This window comes from Giraffa tippelskirchi, chromosome 10 (assembly GCF_054371585.1).
Source record: "Giraffa tippelskirchi isolate mGirTip1 chromosome 10, T2T-mGirTip1v1.2.pri, whole genome shotgun sequence".
Taxonomy (NCBI): domain Eukaryota; kingdom Metazoa; phylum Chordata; class Mammalia; order Artiodactyla; family Giraffidae; genus Giraffa; species Giraffa tippelskirchi.
This window is the reverse complement of record NC_137284.1, coordinates 64585343-64604633: the sequence shown is the minus strand read 5'-3', so window position 1 is coordinate 64604633 and position 19291 is coordinate 64585343. Positions and strand designations below refer to the sequence as shown.

Sequence of the window (19291 nt, the reverse complement as noted above, 5' to 3'; positions counted from 1 at the left end):
CTCTCTATGACACAAAAGGATAATCCAGTAGAGGTTTTATGCATAAATCCACTAAATCTCCAAAGACAATTTTAATGACTTCTATTGTAGGAGTTTGAGATATGACATGATATGATTTCTGACTATTGCTTTTCTGTGGGATTCTGGAATCTGTGTTAAAGATCACTGAAAGTTTAATAATAGTATCTCTAAAATTAAAATTGAATAGCTATGTTCATGTTTGTTTGCCAAAGGCATGGTTGATGATATAAAAATATGATCTATTTCAGCTGGCCAGGCAACACCTTAATAAATGCACTGATTCATGCTGTGATTTCAGTCACTTGAGATGAGTTTTTTGGATTAAACCCTTTCTTCCTGATTTTAACTTATTTTTGTCTCATATTTACTACCTTCAACAAATTTATGTAGACAACCTGGGTAAATGGTGGAAGAAGGATAAAGAAATCTCTTTTGCTTTGTAAATTTGCATTTTGATTTGTGTGATGTTAAAATGTTTCAGAGGTGATTAAAATAGTTCTCATTTTCGCTCAGGTTAGAACCTGAGCGAAAATGAGAAACAGTTGGGGGTATCCAGCTAAATGGTTTCCTTATAAATATCTGTTGGAATTGTTCAGGGTGAAAGAAGACAAAGATTTAGAAGTCTGATATACCAAAGGGCTCTAGAAATTGCTTAAAACAGATCTTTTCATGCTAAAAGTGGGAAATAGGAAGTGTTAAGAAGGCAGTTATCACCTGTAATCTAAATATCAATTGACTACACATGGTACCTAATGGATTCATAAACTATGCAAGGAGTGAAAATAGCATATTCACCCATTCATTCAAAAATTATTTATTAAGATTCTAATATGTGACAGAGACCATGGGATTTCAGTGACAAACTATAAATTGGTGAGACATAAAATAACAAATGAAATACATGGATAAACAAGATACTCAAAAGTCACGGTAAGTTCTATAGGAGAAATAAGCAGATGTTTTCATAGAAAAAAGAGAAATTCAAAGTTGGGAATCTATTCTACATAGAATGGTCAGGAAATACCTCCCTCAGTGTGTGACATTTTCAGAGCTCTAAAGAATAAGAGCCATGGGAAAGTGGTCCAGATAGAGGTGAGAGTGGATACAAGGATCTAAGGCTACAAAAGCTCCATTTCTTCAAAGAAGACAAAGAATAATGCAACTGAAGAAAAAAACTAAGGAGAGCACAATGGGTTAAAAACCCGGACAAGAGTTAAAGTATGCAGTATCTTACAGATCAGGATACAGAGCTTAACTTTTATTCTAGAACAAGAGAAAGCCATTAAGAGGTTTTAAGTAGGGACGTGACACGATCTGAATGATCTTTCAAAACTATTTGTTTTGTGGAAAAATTAGAAGGATGAAATGGGAAAGTCCTCAGACTAATTAGAAGACTACTATATTAATAGAGGCTGGAGATGATTGACACTTAGACTAGGGAGGAGCAGAGGAGGTAAAGAAAAGTGGATTGAATAGACATGTATTTCGGAGGTTATTCATTTTAGTTCAGTAACTCAGTCCTGTTCAACTCTTTTTGACCCCATAGACTGCAGCACATCAGGCTTCCCTGTCCTTCACTACCTCCCAAAGTTTGCTCAAACTCATGTCCATTGAGTCAGTGATATCATTCAACCATCTCATCCTCTGTCACCCCTTTCTCCTCTTGCCCTCAATCTTTCCCAACATCAGGTTCTTTTCCAGTGAGTCAACTCTTCCCATCAGGTGGACAAGGTATTGGAGCTTCAGCTTCAGTGTCAGTCCTTCCAATGAATATTCAGGATTGATTTCCTTTAGGACTGACTGGTTTGATCTTGTTGTCCAAAGGACTCTCGTGAGTCTTCTCCAGCAAATTCAGAGGTAAAACTAACAAACACATCATTGAAGAAACACAGTTTAGAGAGAATGTTGAAATAAGGATGATTCTTGGCTTGAGCAAGTGATGGTTCCATTATAAAAACAGAAAACAGCTTGCAGATAGAGAGGATAAACAGATGATCTGCATTTTTGGTTGCTTTCTTCAACAGAGCCTTTATTTCATCTTCAAAATATCACAAGGAGATCTTAATAGCCATCAAGCATCTTATTGTTTCCATAGGTAGACAACTCTTAGATTTTATTCACCAGCCAGCTGAACTTTTCCTTTTTCAGAAACATAGATATCATCCCCAAATTTTCTGATATTCTCACTTATAACTGTTCTGGCTTGCTGAATCAAAATAGCTAGATTTGATACATGTTCAATGCCATTTTCTTCAAGAATTACCTCATCATTCTGAACTTGAGATAGAGAACAAGGAATGCCTTGTCTCATTCAAACACTGCAGATGTAACTTTCAACTAAGAAATTTCTAATTTCAACAAGAGACTCATCCTAAATAATGATGTTGACGGGCAAGTGGCACAAATCTCATCTTGTAAGAGGAGCCTAGTGTGACAGTCTTGATCATATTCTATGCTTGACCACAGATAGTGCAAGCAGTAACCACTTCCTTTCTATTTCCCTACCATTTGTCAGGGTAGAGTCTCTTCATTTCAAGGAAACTGAATTCTATAGTGATGTAACTGAAGTTTCTCCACAGAGTTCTTATGAAGTCCTTGAAAATAACTGTGCTTCCTTTCAGAGTGATGTCAAGATTTTCTGAAATATTAACAATCTGATGAGAATCATCTTCCTTCTCACAGTAGAGGTAGCAAAAAGTGTAAATAATCTCTTTTGAATGAATTATGTTTGAATTACCCTAAGGGAGATATCAGGAAGATAGCTGAACATGTGTGATTGAAGCTTAAAGAAGAGATCTGGATAAAAGATACAAATTTGGAAGTCATCAGCATGGGAGGTAAATATTATTTATGGTCATAATGAGGCAGGAGGTAGATGTACCCCCCTCCTCTCAGGGTAAAACAACTGGAGATTCATTCCCTATTGACCGAAACTCAAGAGGAAAATAGCAGGACAATTAAGGGAGGAGGCTGGGCCCTACCCAGACCACATATTTCTCATTCTTGAAGTCAGGAAACCTCCCTGACCACACATGCACAGAAAGCCTCCTTAGAGATCAAAGGGGAGTGATGTTAACTAATGTCAGGCTACCCACAGGCCTCTTTGGTAGAATCCATCTTGGCTAAGAAGTGTGTGTACACACATGGAAAGATCCTGAGATATACCAAAGATGGACAGTGAACCAGACAAAACAAAATGATTGGCCAAAGAAAAAACAGAAGAAATGACTCATTAAAGTAATTCAAACTGCCATGAGGGTGCGACTCGGGCACTCTTCCTCTGAGTCAAACTGTGTGTCTAACCACATGTTCTGTATTCTTCATCCCCTTAATAAATAATTGAGTTGCTTCACTACTTTCCACCTTTGTGGAAATTCCTTTGTGCAAAGCCAAAGGGCCAGGGCCCTTGTCACTGAACTGGTCTAGTGGCTAGGATCTAGTGCTTTCACTGCCACAACCCAGCCCCAGTCTCTGGCTGGTAACCCATGACCCACTCCAAGTGATTGCAAGTTGAAGCCACTCGATCAGTAGGATTAGGTGAGATCATCTAAATGCCAGCTGTTAAATACCAGGGGTAAATCACACATGTGTAGAAATCCTAAAAGTCTTTTGAGGATAAAATCTGAAATTAAAAACCATTTTTGCTAAAGAAATCATCAGAGAGGAGCGACCCACACTTAATTGGGGTTTTGTTTCTTGATTCACCTATGTCTAAAATTTATTCTATTTAGTTGTACAAGGCTTCTTGCATTGTTCGAAGAAACTCCTGTGATTCTATCATTTTAAATACTATTTTCAAAGAATGAATTAGCATGTTAAATATGTTGGTGATTTACATGAGAGACTTCCTTGAAATAATTAATTCTACAAATGACAAAGAGCTGGCTAATGAAAGTGTTGACAAAGGTAAGTCTTAGGTGTTGAATGATAGAATCAGCTTTTACAAAAATGCAGTTCAGAGTGATGATTTGGAATGTTAGAAATAAATGATATTAGTTTATAATGAAAGTTACATGTTTCACAGACTCACAGGCTTGGAGAGCAAACTTCTTTTTGCCCAGTGGGGGAAAGTAAGGATGAGGGGAAGGCATAGTTAGGGAGTTTGGGATAGACATGTACACACAGCTATATTTAAAATGGAACACCAAAAAGGACCTTCTGTATAGTACAGAGAACTCTGCTCACTGTTATGTGGACAGGGGAGGGGAGTTTGGGGAGAATGGATACATATGTATGTATGGCTCAGTCCCTTTGTTAGTTGCTAGTCAGCTATAATCAAATACAAAATATAAAGTTTGATAAAAGAAAGTTAAATGTATCAGTTGAAACAATTATTGAAGTAGGAGATGGGAGCTACATCTCTATGTAATAGTTGATTTTTTTTTAATTTTGAGGTTCAAAAAATAAAGGCTAAACTTCACTTAATGATGTGATATAGGTACTTAAAACATAAATTTAAGCTGTGTGGTTATCAGTGAAAAGCAGATAGACCTGAAATGTAAGTCCATGCCATCACTTTCCAGCAATGGGTCTTTGGAATCTTAATATCTATTCCACTTGTCAAATTGTCTTAATAACAGTCTAGAATATAAGGAGCTTCTCTTAAAAATTGTTTGAGGGGATTTTTCCATGTTACTAAGCATACTGGAAAATTGTTATAATAGTTGCACAATAGTCCATTTACTGAAAGTTCTGAACTGTCATTTTTTATCATCTTGTTGGATATTTAGAATCTTTTTATTTTACATTATTATCATAAATTTTTATTAGTTTTGAACCTTAGCCCTTGGTATTCTGCAGAAGCTCTACTATATACACCCCAGACACCATCTATCTACTTGACCTTCTCTTTGAGGATATTTAAATGCCCTCTGCTCCTTCACTCCCATACCTCCAAGATCTCTTCTGCTTTTCCCCTCAGCAGTTGACCTTGCTTTTTAGAAAAAAAAGAAAAAGGAAAAAAAGAGAAAAAGCAAAGAGAAGAAAATGTTCCAAATTGCTACAGTCAAATCACCTATTTGTATCTGTGCCTATACATTCTGTTTTCCCTTCTGTTGCTTTGAATGAACAGCCTGTGTTTTTGTTGAAGGACATTTCTTCCACTTGTGCACCTGCTCAAACACACTGCTCCAGGAATTTTTCTTTGTCTTGGACATTTTAACTTTCCCTCTTGACTAAATTATCCCAAAAGCAAACAAGCATTCTGCTATTTCTCCCATCTTGAAAAAAATAAGAAAAAAAAATCTCAATACCACATGCTTTTTCTACCTTATTTGTTCTCCTTTAGAGGCAAACGTCTAAGTTTTCTTTATAAGCTGTCTTCAGTTCCTTTCTTTCCAGTCTCTTGAATCCTGTCCAATTAGCATTTCACCCCATATGCCACCAGACCTTTCCTCAAGGTTGTCACTACCTCAATATTTTAAGCCAATAACAAATTCTCCATCCTCATCTTATCTATAAGGCCAGCAGTACTAATAAGGCTCAGGATAGTCTCCTAAATATACTTTCTTTTCTCAGCAACCAGGTTTTCATATGGTCTTTCTCTTCCAATTTTTCTAGCTTCTCCTTCTCATTCAGTTTTGCTGGGTTTACAGTATCTCATGACCTCCAAACACTAGAAAGGCTCAAATCTCAGTTCTAACATTAAAACCTCTTGATTTCATACCATAACTTCCCTATGATCTCACGTATGAATTTTTTATCCTGAAAACTTCCAAATTTATATCACAAGCTCAGACCTCTCTAACTCTAGACTTAGCCATACAACTTTCTAGTAGACATATCTGCTGAGATGTAAATATCTCAAAGTTAAGCTTGTGATCTGTACCTCCAAATCTGCTCTTCCCACAATCTTACTAAAAATCAACAAACTCAATCTTCCTAAAACCAATCAATAAATCAATACTCTGTCTTTCCCACTGCTCAGGCCTAAAAAAAAGTCATCTGTAATTTTTTTTTGTTTTCTCTTATACTTTTCCTCTGTCAACACATTCTTACCTTTCACCTTCAAAATACGCCTGATATCTGAACACTTTTCATCATTTCCTTTACTCCTATCCTAATACAAGCTACTTAGATTATCATAATAACCTTCTAGTTCAAGTGTGTGTACTTTTTCCTGCAAGGATGAGATAGTGATTGTTTTAGCTATTGCAGGCCATAAGGTCCTGTTGCAGGTACTTACCTCTGCCAAAATTTGAAAGCATTCCATCAACAGTATACAATTAATGAATGTGCTGTGTTTCTGTAAAACATTATTTATTAAAACAGGAAGGTGGCCAAATGTGATTGATGTGCTGTAGCTTGCCAACACCAATTCTAGTTTGTCTCCTTGACTCATCTTTCTTTCCTAATGTCTGTTGTCAACAGATCATGCTCCCATTTCACTCATAGTAAAAGCCAAAAATTTTCGTATGGCGTACAAAGTTTCTAAACAATATGTTTCCTCAATTTTGCTCATGTGATCTAGGTACACTGATCTTTCTGGTGGCCTTTGAACTTGCCACATGCACGAGGGCACCTATCCTTTCTATTTCCTGTCTGAGAACCCATGAACTATAAAACTCACTCTCCACCCTCCTCAGGTCCCTGATCAAATCTTTTATTTTCAATGAAGCCTTTCCTCCCTAAGAAATCACCATCACCCTCCTCCCAACATGCCCCATTCTCTTTCCCTGCTATATTTTTTTTTCTACCCTCATCAGTTGGTATGCTAAGAAGTTTAATTTTCATTTGTCCCCCCAGTCAGAATATCTCCCATTAAAATACTGGTATATACATGAGGATATGTTTGTTTTAATGGTTTTCTATTTTGTCTCCAGAGTTTAGAACTAAAAATTAAATAGTTGTTGAAAGAAGCACTCCCTAAATGAACTCAGGGAGGGCAAGAGAAAGTTCTTGGCTTAGATGCAACAGAGAAATTACTGTATCACATGATAGAAGTTATTTAAAACTTAAAATGTAATACACCAAGGTTTATCTCTAAATTTTTTAACATAATGTTTTGATATCCTTTTTCCTTCTCTGTCTCTATGATGCTTAATTTTTTTGTGTCAACTTGATTGAACTAAGGGATGCAATGAGAGCTGGTAAAACCTTATTTCTAGATGTTTCAATGAGGGAATTTCTAGAAGAGATTAGCATTTGAATTCAACCGAATAAAGCAGATGTCCCTCCCCTACGCGGAAAGGCATCAGCCAATTCCATTGGAAGCACACACAGGGAAAAAATGTGGAGCAAGGGTGGATTTGCTGTTGATCTGAGATACCCATCTTCTCTTGCCCTTCTGGTTTACACAATTTCTAACTCAGACCAGTACTTACACCTTTGGTCTCCCAGTTCTCAGGCTCTCAGACTCAGACTGAATTCTACCTCTGGCTTTCCTGGGTCTCCTGTTTGCAGACAGCACATTCTAAGCCATTTTGGCCTCCTTAACTATGTGATCCAATTCCTATAGCAAATCTCCTTTTACCTCTAACTACATCTATATCTAATATATTTATTATTGGCTCTGTTTCTCTGGAGAACCTTGACCCAATATAGTCTCTACAATGAAAATGACTTTATTTAACAAGCTTTTGAATTTACCCAATACAGCCACATGTACATGCTCATGTGCATACTATTTTCAGTGTACATACTAATCTCATATTTTCTCTTATTATGCTCACAAATGAAACAGATAGGTCAAATATTTTCTTGGGAGCAAAGAACTTCAGTGACCATTTTAAAGCTTTCTGTGTATTATAGCAATTATACCTCTGAACTTAATCATTATTTTCATTCTTGGCAACTCCCACTAGATCAGCATGCTGTTTAGTTTATGTCTTACTAATTTAACTAGTAATTTAGTAACTAATTTAACTTGTGATACCCAAGATCTCCCAATTTCAGGTATGAGAAAAGCATAGAATGAATGAATGAATGAACAAATGGATGAATGAATGGTTAGTAGTCCTGGAATCAGGGCTTGGGCTCTCTAATTTCCAGTATGGTATTCTCTCTACTACAGCCTACTCCCTTTATGGTGACTTCACAAATCCTCGTTAAGTGTAGACAGTCCTTTGGACCACAAGTTGAAAAAACAAAGACAAAAAAAAAAAAAAAACCTACAAAAGCGCTACACACAGAACTGCCCTTCTAATTAGACAAGAGATAATTCATGAAATGAGAATACAAGCAAACCATAGAACTGGTTTCACAAAGTTATTTTGAAAACAAATTCATCAGAAAATTAGTCAGTGACTAAAAAAAAAACCTGTACAAAGTAAAGAAGGGCTGGTAGATAAATCCCTTCCATGACTCTATAACAGTAATTCTTAAATGTATTTAGTTTGAGTTCTTAAACCCCTAACATCAGTTTCACACAGGATGCTTGTTAAGAATTCAGGGTTGGTGACCCCCAGTCTAGTCTTCAAGTTTTTGGAGAGCTAATCCTGGAATCTGAATTTTTAATTATCTGTCAGATTCTTATACATACTTTAGATTTACAGTCAGAGCCTTGCTATTCAAAATGTACTCTGAAACCAGCAACAAGGAGAGAACTCTGAAACGTGCTGATGATAATGCATATTCTCAGGCCTCTTCTACCAATCAGAGTCTGCATTTTAACAAGATTCCTGGGTGATTTGAATGCAAATTAAAATTTAAAAAGTATGACTCTTGAGAGCATCTTTCCATAAAAAATGACACATAAAGAAACTATTGTATCTCCTAATAGCTAGTCTTTACACTTTCCCTTAATCACTTTCCAATGTTACTTTAGAGTCCTATATGGAAACTAGACCGTTAATTTACATAAAATGGGATTATGTAATACATAAAAACAGAATGTTCAAAGAGGAAAGGACCTCAGAGAGCACCTCCTTGAACTCCTTCATTTTACAGAAGCAGAAAGATCAGATCCAGAGAGGTCACCTGGGCTCATGGAGATAAATGATGGTTAAGCCAAGAATACACATCAGCCCCCCTGATTATGATTTCCTGGCTGCTTTAATTATATGCCACTTCCTTTCAGAAGAATTTTACCCATGATTGGGATTTTACTAAAAATTTGGGCTTTAACTTATACAGTGTTTTTGAAAGTGAAGTCTAATAGCATGTAAGAGATCCACTGCGCTAGTCAAATGCTACATCATCAGTCATTCTAAAAAAGGACTAATTAAAAAAAATGCACTAGGCTTCTCTATAATCAGGAAGATTATTTTTTAATCTAATTCATTTTTCAGAATAATTACTCAAAATCAATCACTGTCAATTTATAACAATAATAAGAGAGGAGTTAGAAAATATTGGTGATATTACAGGGTTCAATTTCTTCTCCAGATAGGAAGATCAAATCATTTCAGCAAATGGGAATTGCATTACAACTATTTCTAAATGGAATTTAGCTGCATCATTTTACATTCCTAGCCCTTTGGTCTCCAATGTTCAATTTTCTTGAGTGAAAAATATATGCACAGTGGATATAAGATGGTATTTTAGAACTAATTACAGCCCCTTTCAACTTCCTAAAGAAGGCTTTCTGAGCAAGCAAATGCCTTCCTCCATTTCTTTCTTTGCTTTTTGTCTAGTCAAAAAAGGAATGACAAGTAACTCAGTCTTGAATGATTCTCTTTTGAGTTGTGAAAGGGACAAGTAAGAAAGGAATGTGCCAGTAAAGCAATAATACAGGGGATTTACATATTAATGATGATCTACTCATACAGGATTTGTTTCTCAAATAAACAACCTAAATTATTCTGCCTCTCTACCCCAACATGTGTGAAATCACTTAGCATAGTGCCCAGCACAGGGGTTCTAAATAAATATTGTTTTTATAAGCCCCAAACCATAACATAAGCATTTCCTGCAGGTATCTAAGCAGATGTTTCAAGTCCAGTTAACTCTTTCAGAAGAGAGACCATTACATAACTCAAAATGTAACTGTTTGTACTTAGAAATTGTGAAATAATGTCTGTCAGGACACAAACAGTTTTAACAGAGGAACACAACTGAGTGAATTCAGATTGTATGCTAGGGGGAAAGAAAAAAAAACTGTGCTGACTCATGGTCCATCTGAGATTGTTTTTCTGGCCAAATGCTTCATTATATAAGAATGTCTTCTTTGATATGGCCACTTGCTGCTGACACTGCTCATAGTGACTTCAAATGTCACAGAGGCACACTGGGTTTCTATTTGTGAGACAGATGACTCGGTCTAAAATGGTTTCAGTGGTATTAACCTTGAAATAGGATTAGATGGCTATTTGATAATTATTTTTAGTCTAATATAAGCCTCAGTTTCTTCTCTAAATTGAAGACACAAATATCTGCTTTAGAAGGTTTCTGGGAGGGATTAATATAATGCTGTAGGAAAGATTTACATCAAGTGTCTGACCTAAGCTAAATACTCATTAGTACTGATTTCTTTTTCCCTTTACACATGCTGATCTGGTGACTTTTTGTCTATGTTCCTAAAAACAGGAAGAACTACAAATATTGGCAACTTCTGTTCAATCCAAGGCAACTTACACATCTAAGAGTAGACCAGCCCTATAACTGACAAAACTGCTACAAAGGATAGTCAGCAATAAGGAGGATAGTACGCAATGATTATGTCTAGCTCTATGTATGCAAATATATTTGGAATTCAACCAAAACACTGACACAGTTCAGTTCAGTTTAGTTCAGCCGCTCAGTCATGTCCGACTCTTTGCCACCCCATGGACTACAGCACACCAGGCCTCCCTGTCCATCACCAACTCCTGGAGTTTACTCAAATTCATCTCCATTGAGTCGGTGAAGCCATCCAACCATCTCATCCTCTGCCGTCCCCTTCTCTTCCCGCCTTCAATCTTTCCCAGCATCAGGGTCTTTTCAAATGAGTCAGTTCTTCACATCAGGGGACCAAAGTATTGGTACTTCAGCTTCAGCATCAGTCTTTCCAATGACTATTCAGGACTGATTTCCTTTAGGATGGACTGGTTTGATCACCTTGCTGCCCAAGGGACTCTCAAGAGTCTTTTCCAACACCACAGTTCAAAAGCATCAATTCTTCAGTGCTCAGCTTTCTTTATAGTCCAACTCTCATATCCATACATGACTACTGGAAAAACCATAGCTTTTGACATTACTTTGTTGGCAAAGTAATGTCTCTGCTTTTAAATATGCTGTCTAGGTTGGTCATAACTTTTCTTCCAAGGAGAAAGGGTCTTTTAATTTCATGGCTGCAGTCACCATCTGCAGTGATTTTGGAGACCCCCAAAATAAAGTCTCTCACTGTTTCCACTGTTTCCCCATCTATTGCCATGAAGTGATGGGACTGGATGCAATTATCTTAGTTTTCTGAAGGTTGAGCTTTAAACCAACTTTTTCACTCTCCTCTTTCACTTTCATCAAGAGGCTCTTTAGTTCTTCTTCACTTTCTGCCATAAGGGTGATGTCATCTGCATATCTGAGGTTATTCATATTTCTCCCAGCAATCTTGATTCCAGCTTGTGCTTCCTCCAGCCCAGCATTTCTCATGATGTACTCTGCATATAAGTTAAATAAGCAGGGTGACAATATACAGCCTTGGCGTACTCCTTTTCCTATTTGGAACCAGTCTGTTGTTCCATGTCCAGTTCTAACTGTTGCTTCCTGACCTGCATACATATTTCTCAAGAGGCAGGTCAGATGATCTGGTATTCCCAATTCTTTCAGAGTTTTGCTCAGTTTGTGGTGATCCACACAGTCAAAGGCTTTGGCATAGTCAATAAAGCAGAAATGGATGTTTTTCTGGAACTCTCTTGCTTTTTTGATGATCCAATGGATGTTGGAAATTTGATCTCTGGTTCCTCTGCCTTTTCTAAATCCAGCTTTAACATCTAGAAGTTCACGGTTCATATACTGTTGAAGCCTGGCTTGGAGAATTTTGAGCATGACTTTGCTAGCATGTGAGATGAGTGCAGTTGTGAGGTAGTTTGAGTATTCTTTGGCATTGACTTTCTTTGGGATTGGTATGAAAACTGACCTTTTCCAGTCCTGTGGCCACTGCTGCTTTTTCCAAATTTGCTGGCATGTTGAGTGCAGCTCTTTCAAAGCATCATCTTTTTGGATTTGAAATAGCTCAACTAGAATTCCATCACCTCCACTTTGTTCATAGTGATGCTTCCTAAGGCCCACTTGGTTTGAATTTTTGCATACCGTAAAAATCAAAGTATACTTGGTAGAGTCAAGGACTGGATTCTTGAGGAACACAGCAATGCTTAAGCCGCTGCATGAATGTAGAATGTGTGATACCTGTACTGCATCAGAATACTCAGACGCTTGAAAAATTACCTACATCATGAATAATGATGGTACCGTGAACATTATCTAATTCATACTAAGAGGGTAAAAAAAACATCATCCTGAAAGAAAAAATCTTGGAAAGATGGGAATTATATTAGTTTTCTAGGGCTGTCATAACAAAATATCACAGAATGGGGGGCTTAAACAACAGAAATTCATTTCTCATGGTTTTGGAGTCTAATGTCCAATATCAGAGTGTCAGCAGATTTGGTTTCTCCTAAGACTTCTTTTCTTAACTTACAGATGTCAGTCCTCTTGGTATGTCCTCACACACAGCCTTTTCTCTATATGTGTTCACCTGGATCTCTTTCTCTTCTTATAAGAACATTGATCATATTGGATTAGGGCTCTAGTTGTCTCATTTTAACTTAATCACTTTTAGAATCTTGAATAAGGTATGATAAAATGATGGACACTAGCATAAAATTTTGGAGATTTTAACAAAATCTCTACTTTAGTTAATAACATCATTCTATTTATCCTTCTATTGTCACTCTTGCAGGTCTGTAGGTTAGTTATTAATGGGACACAGATGTCTGATCTTTTTTTATGACTAATATTTTTGTAAAATCTTTTACTTGGAATGGAGTTAATAACTGAGCATAAAACTGAATAGCACATCTGGCATCCAAACTTCCTTTAAGATACTCATTAGAACAAGCTGATAGGTTCAAACAGCACAGTATAGTAACTTCCTATTTTCTCCAAATCAAAGGATAGAAGTAGTAGTGTTGTTAGAGAAATCTAATTGTTACTGTTATATAAACATTGACTTTGGAGGATTCTCAAAATGAAATTTAGTTGGTATTTCTGTATAGATTTAACTTCTAATAAATTATAAGTCATATTGTGAAATATGAAACTAACTTAGAGAATAGTAAATTCATTAAATCTTCCATAATTTTAGAACCCTGAATGGTGAATTTCTCTAATTTTCTTTGCTATGAAATAAAGAATAAGTTTAAGAAGCATTTCCAAACTTTGCTTCCTCTGGAGAAAAAGTAATTTAAATGTAAGATATAACAAACTATTCAAAATATTTGCATTATCTTGTCTGAGCAGAGCTGTAAGTGTAGTTTCATAAGAACTGATGGTATTCCTCTAATCTTCTGTCTGATGCACTAGTTTCATCCTGACACTAGGTCTATTGACTTCCTCCTATGGCACATGAGGAATGTACAAGACACCATCCATCTTCCTGGGTTTCCCTTCATACAAATCAGGGTTCTATCTTCTAAAAGACAAGAAAGGAGTTTTTTTTGCCTTTCCTAAAACATGCTGAAAAACTTTCACTTTAATACTGCTATGTCTTATCACATATTTCATTTTTAAACTTCTATTTCATTCTTTTCCTATTAACAGTACTTATTATTAAAAAAATAATATGAGAAAAAGTTTCATTCTGAGAACACATTGAATACCAGTAAAGCTCAAGTTTAGAAGATTTATAAAACGATCACAGATAATTCATGCTGAGCATAACTTTGTAAACATCCAGGTATATTTGGGGGGGGCAGCAGGGATCAGATAGAGAGAATTATTTATTATCTTACTTATAAGTGGCTATTTAGTTGCAAGCAATAAAAATAACCCCCTAAAAAAAGTAAAAGAAAAGAAAACCTTTTAGGATACTTAACAGTTCATAGAATTGAAGTTTAGCATTCAGTTATAATAAAGAACAGAAATCAAGGCAGCTCTAGAGAGCTTAATCTCATATCAATTGAGATATACAGAGCCTGGAAATACTACTAAAATTGGAATTTGCTAGAGATAACCGGATAATAAATATATTACAAAGATTTATGGCAAAAGAAAGAGAAAACAAGCATCACTTAACTAAAATGCTATAAAATAATCCATTGTTTAGATCATTGGAAGTAAAACGTGGAAGACTTGATCCTATAGAAATAGTGCAAAAATAGGCCTGGATCATCAAGATGGCCCAAAGTTCTAAGATTTTCTTCTAACTTTCAAATCATGCCCAATAGAAAGAAGCTTTGGAAAAGTTAATGGCTAAAATGGACCAACCCAGAGCTTTATCAGCATTTTTAAAAGATATGCTTTTATAAAAAGAGAAAACATGCAAGAAAACAAGACAAAATACAAGATACAACATAGCTCTCAGCTTGTTATGCCATTAAGATCCTATATATCACTCCTAACAAAGCAAAAGGTATTTACCCAACCAACAATAATCTATTCATGTAGGAATACTGACATTATTATAAAATTATTCAAGTCCATCTAAAAACTTTCATCTATTTATTATATTTAATTTTATGTGGCAGTTTCTGAGGTAGCTCAGCTGGTAAAGGATCTGCCTGCAATGCATGAGACCCAAGTTTGATACCAGGATGGGAAGTTCCCCTGGAGAATGGACAGGCTACCTACTTCCGTATTTTTGGGCTTCTCTGGCAGCTCAGGTGGTAAAGAATCCACCTGCAATGTGGGAGACATGGGTTGGATCCCAGGGTTGATATATAGTATTATCTAATTCTATATCATAAAAATCCTGGAATGTGAAGTCAACTGGGCCTTAAGAAGCATCACTATGAACAAAGCTAGTGGAGGTGATGGAATTCCAGTTGAGCTATTTCAAATCCTAAAAGATGATGCTTTGAAAGTGCTACACTCAATATACCAGGAAACTTTGAAAAACGCAGCAGTGGCCACAGGACTGGAAAATGTCAGTTTTCATTCCAATCCCAAAGAAAGGCAATGCCAAATAATGTTCAAACAACTGCACAATTGCACTCATCTCACACGCTAGCAAAGTAATGCTCAAAATTATCCAAGCCAGCTTAAACAGTATGTGAACCATGAACTTCCAGATGTTCAAGCTGGATTTAGAAAAGGCAGAGGAACCAGAGATCAAATTGTCAACATCCACTGGATCATTGACAAAGCAAGAGAGTTCCAGAAAAATATCTACTTCTGCTTTATTGACTATGCCAAAGCCTTTGACTGTGTGGATCACTACAAACTCTGGAAAATTCTGAAAGAATTGGGAATACCAGACTACCTGACCTGTCTCTTGAGAAACCTGTATGCAGGTCAGGAAGCAACAGTTAGAACTGGACATGGAACAAAAGACTGGTTCCAAATAGAGAAAAGAGTACGCCAAGGCTGTATATTGTCACCATGCTTATTTAACTTATATGCAGAGTACATCATGAGAAATGCTGGGCTGGAGGAAGCACAAGCTGGAATCAAGATGGCCAGGAGAATTATCAATAACCTCAGATATGCAGATGACTTCACCCTTACGGCAGAAAGCGAAGAACTAAAGAGCCTCTTGATGAAAGTGAAAGAGGAGAGTGAAAAAGTTGGTTTAAAGCTCAATATTCAGAAAACAATGATCATGGCATCCGGTCCCATCACTTCATGGCAAATGGATGGGGAAACTGTGGAAACAATGAGAGACTTTATTTGGGGGGACTCCAAAATCACTGCAGATGATGACTGCAGCCATGAAATTAAAAGACCATTGCTCCTTGGAAGAAAAGTTATGACCAACCTAGACAGCATACTAAAAAGCAGAGACATTACTTTGCCAACAAAGGTCCATCTAGTCAAAGCTATGTTTTTTCCATTCATCATGTATGAATGTGAGAGCTGGACTATAAAGAAAGTTGAGTGCCGAGGAATTGATGCTTTTGAACTGTGGTGTTGGAAAAGACTCTTGAGAGTCCCTTGGGCAGCAAGGTGATCCAATCAGTCCATCCTAAAGGAAGTCAGTCCTGAATATTCATTGGAAGGACTGATGCTGAAGCTGAAACTCTAATAATTTGGTCCCCTGATGTGAAGAACTAACTCATTTGAAAAGACCCTGATGCTAGGCAAGATTGAAGGCAGGAGGAGAAGGAGATGATAGAGGATGAGATGGTTGGATGGCATCACCGACTCAGTGGACAAGAGTTTGAGAGAACCCAGGGTGTTGGTGATGGACAGGGAGGCCTGGTATGCTGCAGTCCATGGGGTCGCAGAGTCGGACATGGCTGAGTGACTGAACTGATATCATGTAAAAAATAGATTTATGAAAAACTATTACAAAGATATATTTTAATTACAAGAAAAAATATATAAAGGATGACTCTGGGTAAAAAACATAAGAAGGTAGACTAAATGGTCAAAAATAATGTAGGGAAAGCTGAAAAACATCTCAAACTAAAGTTGAAATTGAATTCTTAAACAATTTAGCAAGTTATATAAAAATATATTGTTAATATTTTTAGCCTCTTTCATAATAATATTCAACTTGGGAATATAGTAGAGTAACATCTAAAAATAATTTTGACAGAAGGGATGGTGGCACATCCTTTATATATAGGCAATTTTTCTTTCAAAAATACAATAACAAATAGGCATTATTTAGCAGGTTGGGACACTAGGAATATAATATATATGAAAATTATATTTGATGATAAACTAAAATATTAGTCAAATTAAAGAATCATAGAATAGATATGTTGTGATGAACAGATTTTAGAAGTATAAAGCTAATAATAAAGGAGAGAATTAAGGTTTCATAACTGTAAGTAAGCAGTATGTACCTTGACAATATAAAAATAATAGTATAATTAAATAATATAATATAGAGATAGAAGAATTAAAAGAGAAGAAAGAAATAGAAGATAGAAGAAAGAAGAGAAAGAAATTTAAGTGAGATAATATTCTTTTAAGTTTTATCAAGAATTCAGTACAAACTACAACTTAAATATTAAGAGAAACACAATAATGAATTTATAATTTTAAGTGTCTTCATAATATTCTTTTACAAGTTGATACAATTCTTTAGATACTTATATATTACAGAGAAATATTTATCAGAAATTAAGCAGCTCTAATTTGATCTTATTTTCATTTTTTAAGTACATTTATTTAGTGGCTTACACTAAAATCAGGTGTAAGGCAATCCCAGGTTTTCAAATTAGTTGTATTTATAAGCTTTTATACTTTCACAGAGATATCTGGAACAATGTTACCCAGTTGTTAACAAATGATTTTATTTCAAATACTTTTAAAAATCTTTTTCCATTGCATGTTTTGGACTACCTTTTTTTTTAATAGCTGCATATCATCTTAACAGAAAAGTCATCATTCTTTCCAAAAAGTGTACTCTGTATAACATATTTAGATAGAGTATTTAAAACACTAACTCATAAATTATAAATTGGAGGCAATCATAATATCTGTCTTACAGTTGACATGAGGATTTTTGCAAAACCAGAATAGTCCCTTGAATGTAGTAGGCAAGCAATATGCATTAGCTACTCCTTCAGCTAGGGCTTCCCCAGTGGCTCAACGATGAAGAATCCACCTGCAGTGCAAGAGACATGCGTTTGATCCCTGTATTGGGAAGATCCCCTGAAGAAGAAAATGGCAACCCACTCCAGTATTCTGGGAAATTCATGGGAAACTCCATGGACAGTGGAGCCTGGCAGTTTACGGTCCATGGGGTCACAAAACAGTGACATGACTTAGTGGGTAAACAACAACAACTCTTTCAGCTAATCATATTTATGCTGGGAGAGCTGTTATTTTTACTTAAGTGAGAATCTGATAAATTATAATTTGCAAATGCTACTTATATTTTTTCTCTTGAAAAATAGAAATAACAATAACTATTAAAGCATGACTGTGGGAGTGATTCACTGTTTTGTACCACCTCATTGTACTCATTTATAATTAAATACCTGCTGTGACTACATAGTGTGCAAGGTACTCTAGACACAGTAGTGAACAAGAGAGATTGCATGTAGACATTCAAGGTTTCCCATCATTAGGGAAAATTATCTATGGTAAATCTTGTAATATAAAATTTCTTGACCTGATCAATACAGTCAATATATTTTAATGTTGATTGTGAAATAATTCAAATGTTAAATGACATTGTTATTAAGCTCATTTGCATCCTTTAATTGTAATTAATTGTATAAATTAATTCTGATATAATTTCCAGTCATAATTTTTTGATTATAGCTTATAAGAATCAATAAGCTTTTAATATTTAACACTGACTCAAATGAGCTTTTGACTTACATCCTCGTATGTCCCATATCATTTCCTTCAGAAGACCATGCTGCTGCTGCTGCTGCTGCTGCTAAGTCGCTTCAGTCATGTCCGACTCTGTGCGACCCCATAGACAGCAGCTCACCAGGCTCCCCCATTTCTGGGATTCTCCAGGCAAGAACGCTGGAGTGGGTTGACATTTCCTTCTCCAGAAGAGCATGAGGGTATGCTAAAGAAAAATGACTTGTAACATCAAGAGTGGAGAAGGAAATGGCAACTCGCTCCAGTACTCTTGCCTGGAAAATCCCATGGACAGAGGAGCCTGGTAGGCTGCAGTTCACGGGGTCGCTAAGGGTCAGACACGACTGAAACAACTTAGCAGCAGCAGCAGCAGCACTATCTAATATAGTCCTTAAGGGTCAAATTTTAAATTATCTTAAAAATAGGTAATTCTTTAGATAAAAAGTTGAATACTTAACCCTCACACATACAGTAAGAAAATTATGTTTAGGTGGTTAAGTCTTAAATATTTAATAACAGTAATTTGCCAACTTGATACAATACATGATTCACATAAATACTTTATGACTAACAGTTTAGAGAAATGATGTTACTTTTGTAATTACAATTCACTTCTTTATCTTTTGATACTGAGTGAGTTTTACTGAGTATGATTGAAAATATAAAATTCATAGGCTAATTCTGAAATGTTATTCCAATAAGGTAAGTTCACCCTTGAGAGGAATTTTACCAGAATGATAAACTAGTTTTAGTCAAGATGTGAAATCCAGGTCATTATTCAAAAGTAATAGTCTTCTTGGTTAGCCAAGAAGCTGTTGAAATTGGGTAAGCCAAGAAAAACTAAAATGTTAAGTGAATAGAGGATCAGGAATATGCAAAGCCTACAGTAGAATGTCTTGTCATACCAGCTAGGTAAGAACTGTAA

General features: G+C 35.9%; 1 pseudogene; it reads right to left on the bottom strand.

Moving 5' to 3' along the window:
* Positions 1-2134: 2134 nt before the first annotated feature.
* LOC145522458 (large ribosomal subunit protein uL6 pseudogene) overlaps positions 2135-19291 on the bottom strand; it is a 176678-nt pseudogene continuing 159521 nt past the window's right edge.